We start from the raw sequence: 12,608 nt of genomic DNA on the forward strand, positions 1-12,608 counted from the left end.
CTACTTTAGGTGAATTAGTCACAAATTTATTAGTCACAAATTTCTGGGTAGGTACCATTGCATATGACAAAACTGAGGGATAGAAAAAAATAATTTTCCCAAGGTCACATAATTAGTACATGATTGCACTGGGATTCAATGCACACGATCTGTTTCTTCATCTGCTCTTATAACCACTAACCTTATAGCTTTCTTTATCTGATCAAATAGAGTTCACCAAATAAGTTCATGTCTACTTAAAAGTAAAAGGTCAGACATTTAAAGGGAAACTCTTTGCAATCTTCTTCTATATTTTCAAATTAAATCTAGACAAATCAGCATATTTCAATATAAACACAATTTTACTGATTTTTTTACATCACAATTGCCCTCACTCTCCAAAATCCACTATCAAGTCCTGGCAACTCTACCTCTAAAACAATCCCAAATCAGTCTACTACTCTCCAATTCCACTGCCATCATTATATTCAGTTACTGCCATCTCTTCCTTGCCTGGATTACTGCAATAGTCTCCTAATTTATCTACTTCTTCCCATTTATAGTCCTCCCTAAATCCCTGAAATATAATCCCTGTACATAATAGTATGATTTTATAAAATTTGAACCAAAGTATGTCCTTCTTATGCTTAAAACCTTTCAATGATTTCACACTGCTCTCAGGACAAACTATAAACTCTAACCAGCCACAAAGTCTATCACTATCAAACCAATCAACCTCAACTCACATGCCTCTCCAGGAGATTCTTCTTTCTCCAGAAGATTTAGCTTCTCCAATCTTCTTTCTGTTGTTTTAAAGTAAGCTCTGATCCGCTAAAGGCCTTTGCATTTACTCTTCCCAGTAATATTTTCCACTTGGCCCTTTGCATAGATGGCTGGCTCCATCTCATCTATTAGGATTTGGCTCAATGTCACTACCCCAGAGATATTTTCCCTAACTACTGTATACACATACACAATGTCCCCCTCCTTTGTGCCCACTGTAAGAACCCACTCTTTATTTCCATTAAGGTATTTACCAAAACATGCAGTTATTATCTGCTTTTCCTCTAAAATAGGCCCAAGTGGAGGAATTACTTTTCTTTTATATGTTGCTATATTCCATGCCCAGAACACAGTAGAAACTCAATGAATATTTCTGAATCCATGAATGAACTCTCCAAACTCCCTGTCCTGCTGTTTTTAAAATCTAGCTATAGAAATTTCTCTTAGATACTCAAGAAAATCAAAGAACTAAAAAGAATATTAGATCCAACTAAAGGGAAATCTGTACACAAACACATATACCAAAATAAGTTAAAAATATTTCCATAATAAATAAAAAAAATATTTCCATAATATATATACCACAAACTATAATCTTAAAGTTGATTGAAAAGGCTACCAAAAAAAGCATAATGTTTTTTGGAGCTCACAGATTAGCCCCCAAAAATCACATTGTTGAAATAATTTTAATTTAGAAATAAAGATTGAATTTTAATAGCCTAATCTTTGTTCCTTTACATCCAAATTTCAAGATCCACTGATTCTCCCATGAAAAACCACTAGTTGGCAATTTCTTCTTAAATAATTATTTCCTGCAATCTAAGACTTTTTTAGGTTTTTGCTGAATGCAACATTTATTGATTTCCTACTATGTACAAACTGACACACATAATCTGAAAGCTGAATAATGTTGAAATATGGTTCCTGCTCTTTAACTGATTGTAGTTTACCAAATTATGTACTCTTATTAAACAACTCTTACCTCAAATACCTCTTCTTCCTAGGTTGAAAGTCCCACTTGACTTCATGATCTCACAAGTCAAGAATTTCCTCACAGTGATGCTGTATTTCTGTGTTTCTAATATCTTTTCACTACAGAAAAATAAAATACAAAGCTATAATTAATTTGTTCTTTCTTGTACATTACAATTCATTTTAGATATATGCAGCACAATATCTGACATAAACAATGATAGTTTGTATACCGAAGGATGTAAACTAAAAGCAAGTCCTCCAGACCTGATTCCAAGGTCTTGACAGAGAAAATTCAGAGACTTGAATACAAGTGCAAAGGATAGACTCATGCCCTCAGGAAATAAGAGCAGTTCAAAGTCTTAAATCCAGCTAATAGTTGCAATATCACCCATTCCTTATCTACTGCATCGGTATTACTGCATCAGTCATCTACCTGACTTCATGAGATTAACCTGGACACAATTTCAGTTTTAACATGGATTAAATGGAAAACTGAATGATATCTTAAAAACACCAGTTGAAAGTACTGAAGACTAAGAGTGACTTTTATTCATTAAGGGATGTACTGAATATCTAACGTATACATTGTTTATACTAGGCATCCTGACAGTTTTTTAATTAGATAACACATGAACATCATTTACTTAAGATATAGTCATGCAGGTAAACATATACCAAAGAGAAACATGCAATATAATGAATGGTATGTGCTTAATAAAACTTTATACCACTCTACAAAAAATAGCTCATCTGCCTTTTATTTAATTTAATAAAAATTTGCCATATTCAGTGGAGTACAGTGAAGTGGAGACACCAAGTTCTTTTTTAAATGTAAGAAAATACGGTGTCTGTTTCCTTTACCTTTTATGAGTTGCCTGCTCTCTGTATTTGGCAAGACAAATAGAATTACATACTGTGAGTGACTCAAAACAGAACTTCACTATCAATCATCTGCCTGGCTCTGCACAAATTCTGTAGGGCATTCAGGACATTTTGCTGCCTATGAATATTTTAGACAAGAAGAATCCCTGAAAGCTTCCTGATGGATTAATACAAGAAAGGAGGACGTTTTCATGTTTTATAGCTATTTGCTAAAGTACTATGGCCATTACTATACTCCAATGAAAAGATGCCTCTTTAAACAGAAAGAAGCAGCCCTGTAGAAGAGTTCTGGCTCCTTTCATCATAAACTGATTTCAAAGTAATGATATATAATATATAAATATTGCATGCACTCCTCTGGAGAAAATGAAATGCTCTACTGGTGCCAACACCTTTACACCCAGCAGTAATTGTGGATAAAAAGAAAAAGAAGGAAGAAAATGTATGCCAGCCATTTAAAGAAAGAAGTTTGCTCATGTACCTCTTTAGCTTTGCCAATGAAATAAAAAGCAATTTATTAGCTTCTCTATCATTTTATTGTGGGATTCACACCCATGAATAAACAGCAGAGTAATATTCTCAATAGCAGTTCACAACTACTCAAATAAAGCTTATACTTTATTTTAAAGGTAACAGAAAATTTAGAGACTGCAGGAAAATAAAACAAAGAAAATATTCCTTGTGGGCCTACTACTATTGATATTTTATTAAGTATCTCCTTCCAGTTTTTAATGTATTTTTATATGTAGTATTCTGTATCTTACTTTTCACTAATATTTAAACATTTTACCATGTTACTATAAAGTCTTCATAAACATTTTAATGACTAAATAATATTCTATTAAGTATATGTAACAAAGTTAATATTTGTCTCTGTCAGATATTTAGAAGATGCTCTTATAAAAACCAGTATTTCACATCACTATTCATATATATTTCCTATATTTTTATTACTTGAATTTTTTATTTCTAAAGTAAGGCATCTCTCTTCTTTCTATCATTAGTGGGGTAATGCATTCAACTCCCCAATGACAAAACGGGTCTTTTTTTTTTAGCATCTCTTCTATTACAAGGATAACATATAGAAAGTTCACATATATCTAGAAAATAAACTAATGACTACAATTATAATGTGTTTTGCAATTTATTAACATTCTCACAACTGTACTGGGATGTATAATTAGGTCACTTTTTTCAAATTAATAAATTGTGGATGAATGAGTTTAATGGATCTAATCAAGCACAAACAGTAAACTGGAGAACTAATGCTTTACCCCATGTTTTTCCAACTTCAACAATTATCCTCTTCTTATCATATTGATAAGGCAGGGAGCTAGGAGAAGGTACTATGTAGTTGTAGTGAGTGTGAGCACCCAAGTCCAACAACTTTGGTCCAGAACCCACTGCCACTTATTCTTTCCATGATCTTATATAAATTACTTATGTCCTCTTTGCCTCAGTTTGCTAATCTCTTAAATTCTAATGATGATAAAAAAACATTAAATCTAGCATAGGTTTGTTTTAAAAATCAAATGAAAAAATTCAGTTTGTTAAGCACACGATTAATGTCAGCATTCATTTTTTACCTGTTAGCCTACACTTTCCATACGTTTAATTAATATAAATTTTAATTTGACACACTGTTCATATTTACACTCTCTGAAATAGACAATATACACTTCATCCTCCATTAAGAGTAAATATGAAACAAAGCTACACCTCAAAACTGTAACCAACAATCTAAAAAAGTATAAAACCGATTACTTTTGTGCAGACACAATGCTTAAATTTGTTAAGACCTCAAAGGAATTATGTAGCTACACCTCTGATAAGTGTTCAGTACAAAAATATAGTTTATACCATTCAAATGAGATCATCTGATCACTCCCTACTCTGGCTTGATACCCTCACATGACCTTGTACAAGGCCTTCAGCATAATTAACTTTAAAAATAGCAGAATAAGGTATGATTATAGCTTTAGTTATTCTCAGTATGCACTAGAATGAGAACACTGAGTACCACTAGAAAAATTAATTTTGACTTCTTGCAAATAATGAAATCAAATTTATTTAGGTCAAGAGACAAGTCTTAAATATGTGTACATGTGCACACACACACACACACACACATATCCATAGTAATTAATGACAAAGTATAAGAAACAAGAAAAAGTATCAAAACAGGTTTCATCATGAAGAATCTAATCAGTCAGGATTCAATTGAGAAAAGACTCCCATGAGTTACAAGCTAACAGATTTATTTTAAGTATCATCTCATAGAATTAGGGAAAGAGCTGAGCAAATGAGGTCCAAGCAGGAAGCTGAAAGATCAGAATAAGAGAGACCAGTCAGGCAAATTGAGAAACCAAATACATCTAACCCCTAAGTGGGCTATGAAAGGAAGATTCATAGAGTGGTCTATAGGAATTAAGCTTCTATGCAGCTACCACTTCTGTGAGCCCACTATGCAGAGTTTGGGAGTGGGCCTACAGCCAGTGGGGGCCAGGTAGGGTCAATAGTCAGAAACAAAAGCTGGATGCAGAGCAAGGACCAGCTGGAACCTGCCAGCACCTGCTGGCTGGCACCTCTGAGTTTGTAGGCAACTGCATCTAACCATGTGAGCCTGCTAGGGATATGGTTACTGATTCATTTCTGCTTTCCAAATTTTGGATAACGTCCTCTTTTGGCTACTGCTAACCTAAAACCACACATAGAGAAGCATTCTAACACATATGGTTTTAGCATAACTGACACAGTACAAACCACCACAAGAGTCTGGATTAAATGGACAGGTGATTAGCGTTTTAACACAGCATGCCTATTCTAACAGTTCTTGTTATCATAAGGAAAAGAAAACCCATCAAGACATTAGTATTAAGGAAAACTGCAACATTAAATCGGGGGAATAAAGCAAAAGCTTTCTTTTTTTTAAGATTTTATTTATTCATTCATGAGAGACCCACAGAGAGAGAGAGAGAGAGAGAGAGAGAGGCAGAGACATAGGCAGAAGGAGAAGCAGGCTCCATGAAGGAAGCCCAATATGGGACTTGATCCCCAGACTCCGGGATCACACCCTGAGCCAAAGGCAGACGCTCAACCACTGAGCCACCCAGGCATCCAGGCTTTCTTTTCACACCAAAACATAAGTAAAATGGGAATATGCAAGTAAAATTGTCTGATTTGCATGTCTGGAGTAGAAATAATCAAATAAGATTACTCTTCTCGTTAATAACAAATTGTTTCCTCATTACTCATCACTACCATTAAATAAGATTCAGCTAGAATCTTTGTTGCTCGTCTATCATAGCTTATGAGACAATGCAGTATTTTTCAAAAAAAATTTTCAAAAATTTTAGAGGAAAAATAAAACTTAGAAGGCCCAAAACAAAACGCAAGAAGGCAAGAGAAGGGCTAAATGATTGCACTCCATCAATCTGAATGGGACTGATGGAATGTGAAATAAGTTCTAGGGCAAAAATACACCATGGAACCATAGGAAATGTCAAATATTATTTATTTGTTTAGCATTATAAGGCACAGGTAGGAAAGGAAAAATTGGGGGAAAAAGTTTTCCTTAACTAAAATATCTAAAATATTTTGGGCACTGAAATGTGCCATATATCCCTCAAATTAGAAATGTAAGGCCACTGTTGCTATGAAAAAAATATGTATTTTTTAAAAAATAAATTATAATAGTAACTATGGAATTTCATAGTGAGGCTAATTTACAAAAACAAATTAAAATGATATATGAGGGAACCCTGGGTGGCGCAGCGGTTTAGCGCCTGCCTTTGGCCCAGGGCGCGATCCTGGAGACCCGGGATCGAGTCCCACATCGGGCTCCTGGTGCATGGAGCCTGCTTTTCCCTCTGCCTATGTCTCTGCCTCTCTCTCTCTCTCTCTGTGACTATCATAAATAAATAAAAATTTTAAAAAAAAATTTAAAAAAATAAAAAGATTTAAAAAAAAATAAAATAAAAATAAAATGATATATGATTATCTAGTAATAGAAAGACTGTCTAAATTATCAAAATGAAGGAAATTTTCATTTGAATTACTCTCACTGTTAAAACAATTACAATTCAAAAACATTTATTATTTCATGCTCACTATTGCTACATAAGGTGCTAAGTATACAAAGATGAATAACATATATGCAAGAGGAAGTCTGCCTTTTGTGTTATCCTTCCAGAATTTGAACCTCTTTCTAGTTTGTGTACAGGGTCTCCATTTTATTATCTTGATAAAAGAGTAAATAAATGTTTCTTACTGAACAGCTACTGAAAATGCTAGATACTCACATTCCCAGTCATTCCTGCAGATAGAGAATAATCTTGTGGCTAAGCTTTGGCAATCAAATGCAACCATATCTGACTCTGACTCATTAACACTGCCTGCAGGCACAGTATTGGTATTGGAGGTTGCACAGGTCAAAGCACAGAAATGGCATGTGGTAGTGGCTGTGGTAAGCTGAGTTGTTGGCATCAAAAAGGCAGCAGTATAGGTGTAAACTAGTGCTCTTCCGTGGTTTCCTCTTTGTACCAGTTCTGATGTGGGATTTGGAGCTTTGTTCCTAGAAACATTTTCCCATGCCTAGTGTTCCAATCTTCCATTAAACCCAGAAGATTATGATGATAAACCCAGAAGATACTCAAAATATCTTTTCAATAAATTCTTTTCTGCCTAATTAGAGCCAGTATCTGTTGCCTGAAGGTAGGAACTTTGAGTGATATGACATGTTTCCTAGCCTCAAAGAGTTCACAGTTTCCAAAGAGATACTAAATGATAAAATCAAAATAAAAGCCATACATATGATATATCTAATTAATAATTAACATCTCCACTGTGAGATCTCAAATGTCCTTTAAACATAGAATATCCAAAACTGGAATTCAAACTGGGCCCTCTGTCATTTTTCTTTGAGTCACTGATTGTTCGTGACAAAAACCCAGTAAGATTTCTTTTGAGGGGAGGGGTTGGAGATAGAGACAGAGAATCTTAAGCAGACTCCACACCCAGCACAGAGCCTGGAGTGGGGCTCAATCTCATGACTCTGAGATCATGACCTGAGCCAAAATCAAGAGTCAGACGCTTAACCAACAGAGCCACCTAGGCACCTCCCCCCATATGACTCTTAAAGCCACCCTCTCCTTTGTTACCAATTTTCAATATCCCATATCCAAGTCCTATCAATCTTGGCTTCTACATACCTCTGTCTCTAATCATTCACTTCTCTGCAGTACCGTCACCACCCCAAAGGCTAAGTTTTCATCTCTCACTGGACTTCACTCTTACAAGAATCCCAACTAGCAACTATCCATAGATGTGACAATATTGTGAAATCCAAGAACCCTCAGGTGAGGACAAAGCCCTCCCTTGGACAACAGAGACTGAGAAGGACTGCATTACAAGGATGAACATTTCATCTCATCTTTTCTTGCCCTCAGACTGGGATTTATACCTTCAGCTCCCCTGGTTCTAAGGCCTTCAGACTCAAGACTAAATTGCACCCCTGGCTTTCCTGGGTCACCAGCTTGTAGACTAAAGATTGTGGGACTTCTCAGCCTTCATAATTATATGAGATAATTCCTCATAATAAATATCTCTAGATAGGGAAATGAGAGAACAAGAAAAAGGTACAAAGATAAAGCCAGACTTTTCAGAATATATCTTGCTTTGTGTATTTGATGTCAAGAACACAAAAATATCTCATATAAATATAAAATGAACATTTTAAAAAAGCAATCCCTAAATAAGCAAGAGTAGAAATTTAAAAGCCAAATAGTATTACAAATTAGGGCATAATCACACATGACATTATTTCAAGTGATTTTAAAATTCAGTCATTCATTCCTACATATCCAGGGGAATATACACTAAGCTGCAATAATATAAAAAGAGCTGCTAAAAAAATTATTAAATTGTTCTCAATAATCATACCATTGGACATAATGTTGGTATTATTATTCTAAGAGTATTGTGAAAAAAGAAGCAAATGAATAATTATAGTGATGTAAAGGGAAGCAAATGTAAGATTAATCTAAAGGATTAATGGACAAGTGGAGTATTCCAAAATGGAACAGGAAATGCACAAGACCCTTCGAGAACATTTTGTCAAATTAAAAACCAAAATAAATAAATAAATAAATAAATAAATAAATACTACTGATGATAGATACAAAGGAGAGCCAACTTGAAGTTCTTTCTTGTCAAATATGAGATAATTTGAGAATCAATAATAATAACAACTGCAATGGATTTAAAAATCAAAAATGCCAAAATTCATGAATATATAATGAAACTTAAAAAAATAATGCATACCTTAAGAAAATATTAGGGAACTAAAGTCATTATTTTGAAAATTGATAAATCCTGACTTCCTTGCATGAACTCAGGATATTTCAAGGTAATTAAGTAGTTGATTAGGGTAAGTTTCTCTTTATAGAAATATTCTAACTAATAAACTTTAAAAGGACACTTAAAACATCATCACTTTGCAACTCCTCATAAAATAACATATCTTGGCAGTTATCACCAGTAGTTAACATCAACAAAAGGGAGAGAACTAGATATCCCATGCCTTCTATGAATACTCTTAAAGAAATCTTCTTGCAAAGTAAAAAATGAAGAAAGAGAAGAAAGAAAGAAAGAAAGAAAGAAAGAAAGAAGAAAGAAAGAAAGAAAGAAAGAAGAAAGAAAGAAAGAAAGAAAGAAAGAAAGAAAGAAAGAAAGAAGAAAAAGGAAAGAAAGAAAGAAAGAAAGAAAGAAAGAAAGAAACAAAGAAAGAAACAAAGAAAGAAAGAAGAAAAAGAAAAAGAAGAAAAAAATAAAAAGAAAGGAAAAGAAGAAAAGAAAATCAAACGAAATCTGGTCAAGCCTCTAAATCTATCTACTAATTTATATGAAATGAGAGAGAAAGGGGAACCCCTTTAAAAAATAGCAGACCTACAGTTGGCAAAATCCACACTGCAGGAAAATTTGCAGAGATTGCAATGAAAAAAGAAAAAGAAGAGACAAGAGGAAACATAAAGTAGATTTCAGATGAGTCTTTTCAATTGCCTGTCATTATGGACCCTACTTGGATCCCTATTTGAACTAAAAGGAATTTTGAGACCATCAGGAATATTTAAATACTATATATTTGATGACATTAAATGAAGTTTTAGGAGTGACTATGGTATAGTGTTATATTTTTGAGAGTCTTTCAAAAGAAATCATATGAAGTAGATAGTACTAATAGATGAAACAAGGTTGACCATTTATTATAACTGTAATCACTGGTACAGCTGGTACCATAAAAGAATTCATTATACTGTATCAGAAACAGGTATATGGGTTGAAAATTTTTCACAATAAAAGCTTTTTTAGTGTTATGTAAATAATTATATTTTTAAAAATTTAAAATCTAGAGAGTTCCTCAATAAAATATTAGCAAATTGAATATAACTGCATTAGTTTTATGTCAAAATAGCAGAATTCTAGGTTTTCTAAGCAATAGATACAGAAAGATTAAAAATGCAATCTATAGTTCCAACGTAGCCCAAGGGTTCAAAAGAGAAAAAGAGGAAAAAGCAATAAAAGAAATTTTATTATTCTTACAAAAGGTAGAAAACAAGAAAAAAATTAAGTAAGGTAAACAGAAAACACAAAGTAAGAGGGCAAAAAGTATCTTACACAGACAGAAAAAAAGCATAAACTGACAGAATAACAATAGGAATAGAGGGATCAAGTGTACTAGCGGGAGAGGTTGGAAGGCTGCAGGTTCTACAGTTCAGTCCCTGACCTTCCCCAAAATACCACACACACATACAGAGAGAGAGAGAGAAAGAGAGAGAGAGAGAGAGAACAAGCTGTTCACACACTCATTCAAACATCTAATGAGAAGCCACTAACTCCTTGGTACTGTCTAGGAACTAGTGGTAAAACAGTAAACAAGATAGGCATGATGCCTTCACTTGTGGAGCTCACAGTCTAGTGGAAAAAATGCCTAAAAAAGATAAAGATAATTCCAATCCATTGCGTGAAGTGCTATTATGGGGGATCCACAAATACTGTGATAAACAGAGAAAACGTTTAATACGTATTATCTGCTTTTTTAAAATATTTATTTATGTGTGAGAGAGGGATCATGAGCAGAGAGGGGCAAAAGGAAAGGGGGAGAGAGAGAGAAAAAAAAAATGCTAAACAGACTCCTTGCTTAACATGGAGCCCAAGGCAGGCTCCATCTCATAACCCTGAGATCATGACCTGAGCCAAAAACCTGAGTAGAAGGCTTAACCGACTGGCCACCCAGGTGCCCCTATCTGCTTTTCTTTTAAGAATGAGGTGTATTAAAATATGCAAACCCTAAGAAATGTTAATACATGTAGGAAAATAATATTCACCATCACATCATACTGATGCACAAAGCCACGGGGCACTCCTGACTCTTGTCACTGGAATCCAAGACAGATCCTCAGCCACACAGATGGAATGAGTGCCCACTCCAGACTGAGAGCCCAGTTTAGAACAGTCTGGGGGTAATGCCAGAAAGATAATGACAGTGCAATCAGTAAAGTCTCATCAGGAAAACAGAAATTGTGCTAAATAGCTTAAATACAGAGTATTTACTGCAAGGAACCCTTATAAAAAATGACTAAAGGGCTGGAGAATCAAAAAGCTTTAGGTAAGGTGAGGAAAACAGGAGAATGAGAAGCACAGAAGCTACTATCATCCCTCCGGCTGGAATAACAAAATGGAGGAGTGGGGGTCACCGGAACCCACAGCAGGCAGACTGCTGGACTGCCAGGGAATGATGCTGCCACTGAAAACTCTGACACCCTGCCCGAACCACCAAAAGTCACTGGGAACACTAGTCACTCCTGGCGTCCCTTGTGATACCACTGAAACCACTGAGCCACCTCTACCATTGGTGGAACTACTAAAGGCCCCTGACCTTATCGCTGTCTAGGTGTTGGAAGCACCACCAGTAGCAGAAGCTATTCCTCTCTTCCTGTGTCTACCATAAATGTTTCCCACTAGTCAAATCTAACTGGAAGCTACTTGGCAAAAAAAAAGACTGGAAATTGAAGTTTGCAAGAGTCAGCTTCCTGATACACAGAGTAAAGCATGGCAGCACAGGAATGGATCTAAGAGCAACCCAAAGACAGTGCCCTCCTTCAGCTACTCAGCACCCTTTCTCTCCCTTCTAGTCACATTTAACTTTCTTATGACCAATTGTTATCTGGAGGAGTATAAATTAGGGATTCAAAAATTGAGCAGAAGCCACCAGACTCAATGCTGAGCTGACTTTAACCACATGAGTCTATTAAATAAAGCATAGCATGCACCTGAAATAGCAGTTATGGGGATAGTCAATTCCAATGAACTCTAGCAGAGAATACCTAAAATGAAGCAACATGTCACCTAGTGTTAATTGATAATTCTGATTCTATACTATACAGTTTAGCCTTTACACAACAACATAGGAGTTTTGCTCCCAATAGACAAAAAGTGGCATACTACCAAATTATTACTTTCATTGAGCACTAATTTAATAACTGTACCTGAAATAATTTAAACACCTCTAAAGTATAGAAATTACACCAATATATGGCTATTTGACTCCAATAATTAAACCAGAATTATTAACATATTCCCTAATAATTCAAAACTTTTTCAATAAGAAATGCATCATTCTATTCCTGAAGGATTATTTCAAATTGGATCAGCTATTTACTGGTAAGCATATTATAATTTTATTAAACTAGATTTTATGATGATCTCTACTTCTATATATCCTATATTTAAAACAAAGGCTGGTTTATAACATATCAACATTGACATCACAATAACCCATAAAATTACCATTATGTTCCATAAAAATATAACAAAACAATAACAGAAATCTTTTATTCTTTAATGTATGTCAGTGACAAAACATTCACTTGACTAAAAAAAAAATCGTCATGTTTGATATATCAGGACAACTTCCAATATATAAAATGTCA

General features: G+C 34.6%; 1 long non-coding RNA gene across 1 annotated transcript in view; it reads right to left on the reverse strand.

Moving 5' to 3' along the window:
* Positions 1-12,608, reverse strand: part of LOC112674802 (uncharacterized) — an 87,435-nt gene that overhangs the window by 29,553 nt on the left and 45,274 nt on the right. The window contains exon 3 of the long non-coding RNA XR_003145576.3: positions 1,745-1,854. This is a non-coding gene — a long non-coding RNA (uncharacterized LOC112674802). The remainder of the gene's footprint in view (positions 1-1,744; positions 1,855-12,608) is intronic.

The sequence above is a fragment of the Canis lupus genome, chromosome 14 (assembly GCF_003254725.2).
Source record: "Canis lupus dingo isolate Sandy chromosome 14, ASM325472v2, whole genome shotgun sequence".
Lineage (NCBI taxonomy): Eukaryota > Metazoa > Chordata > Mammalia > Carnivora > Canidae > Canis > Canis lupus.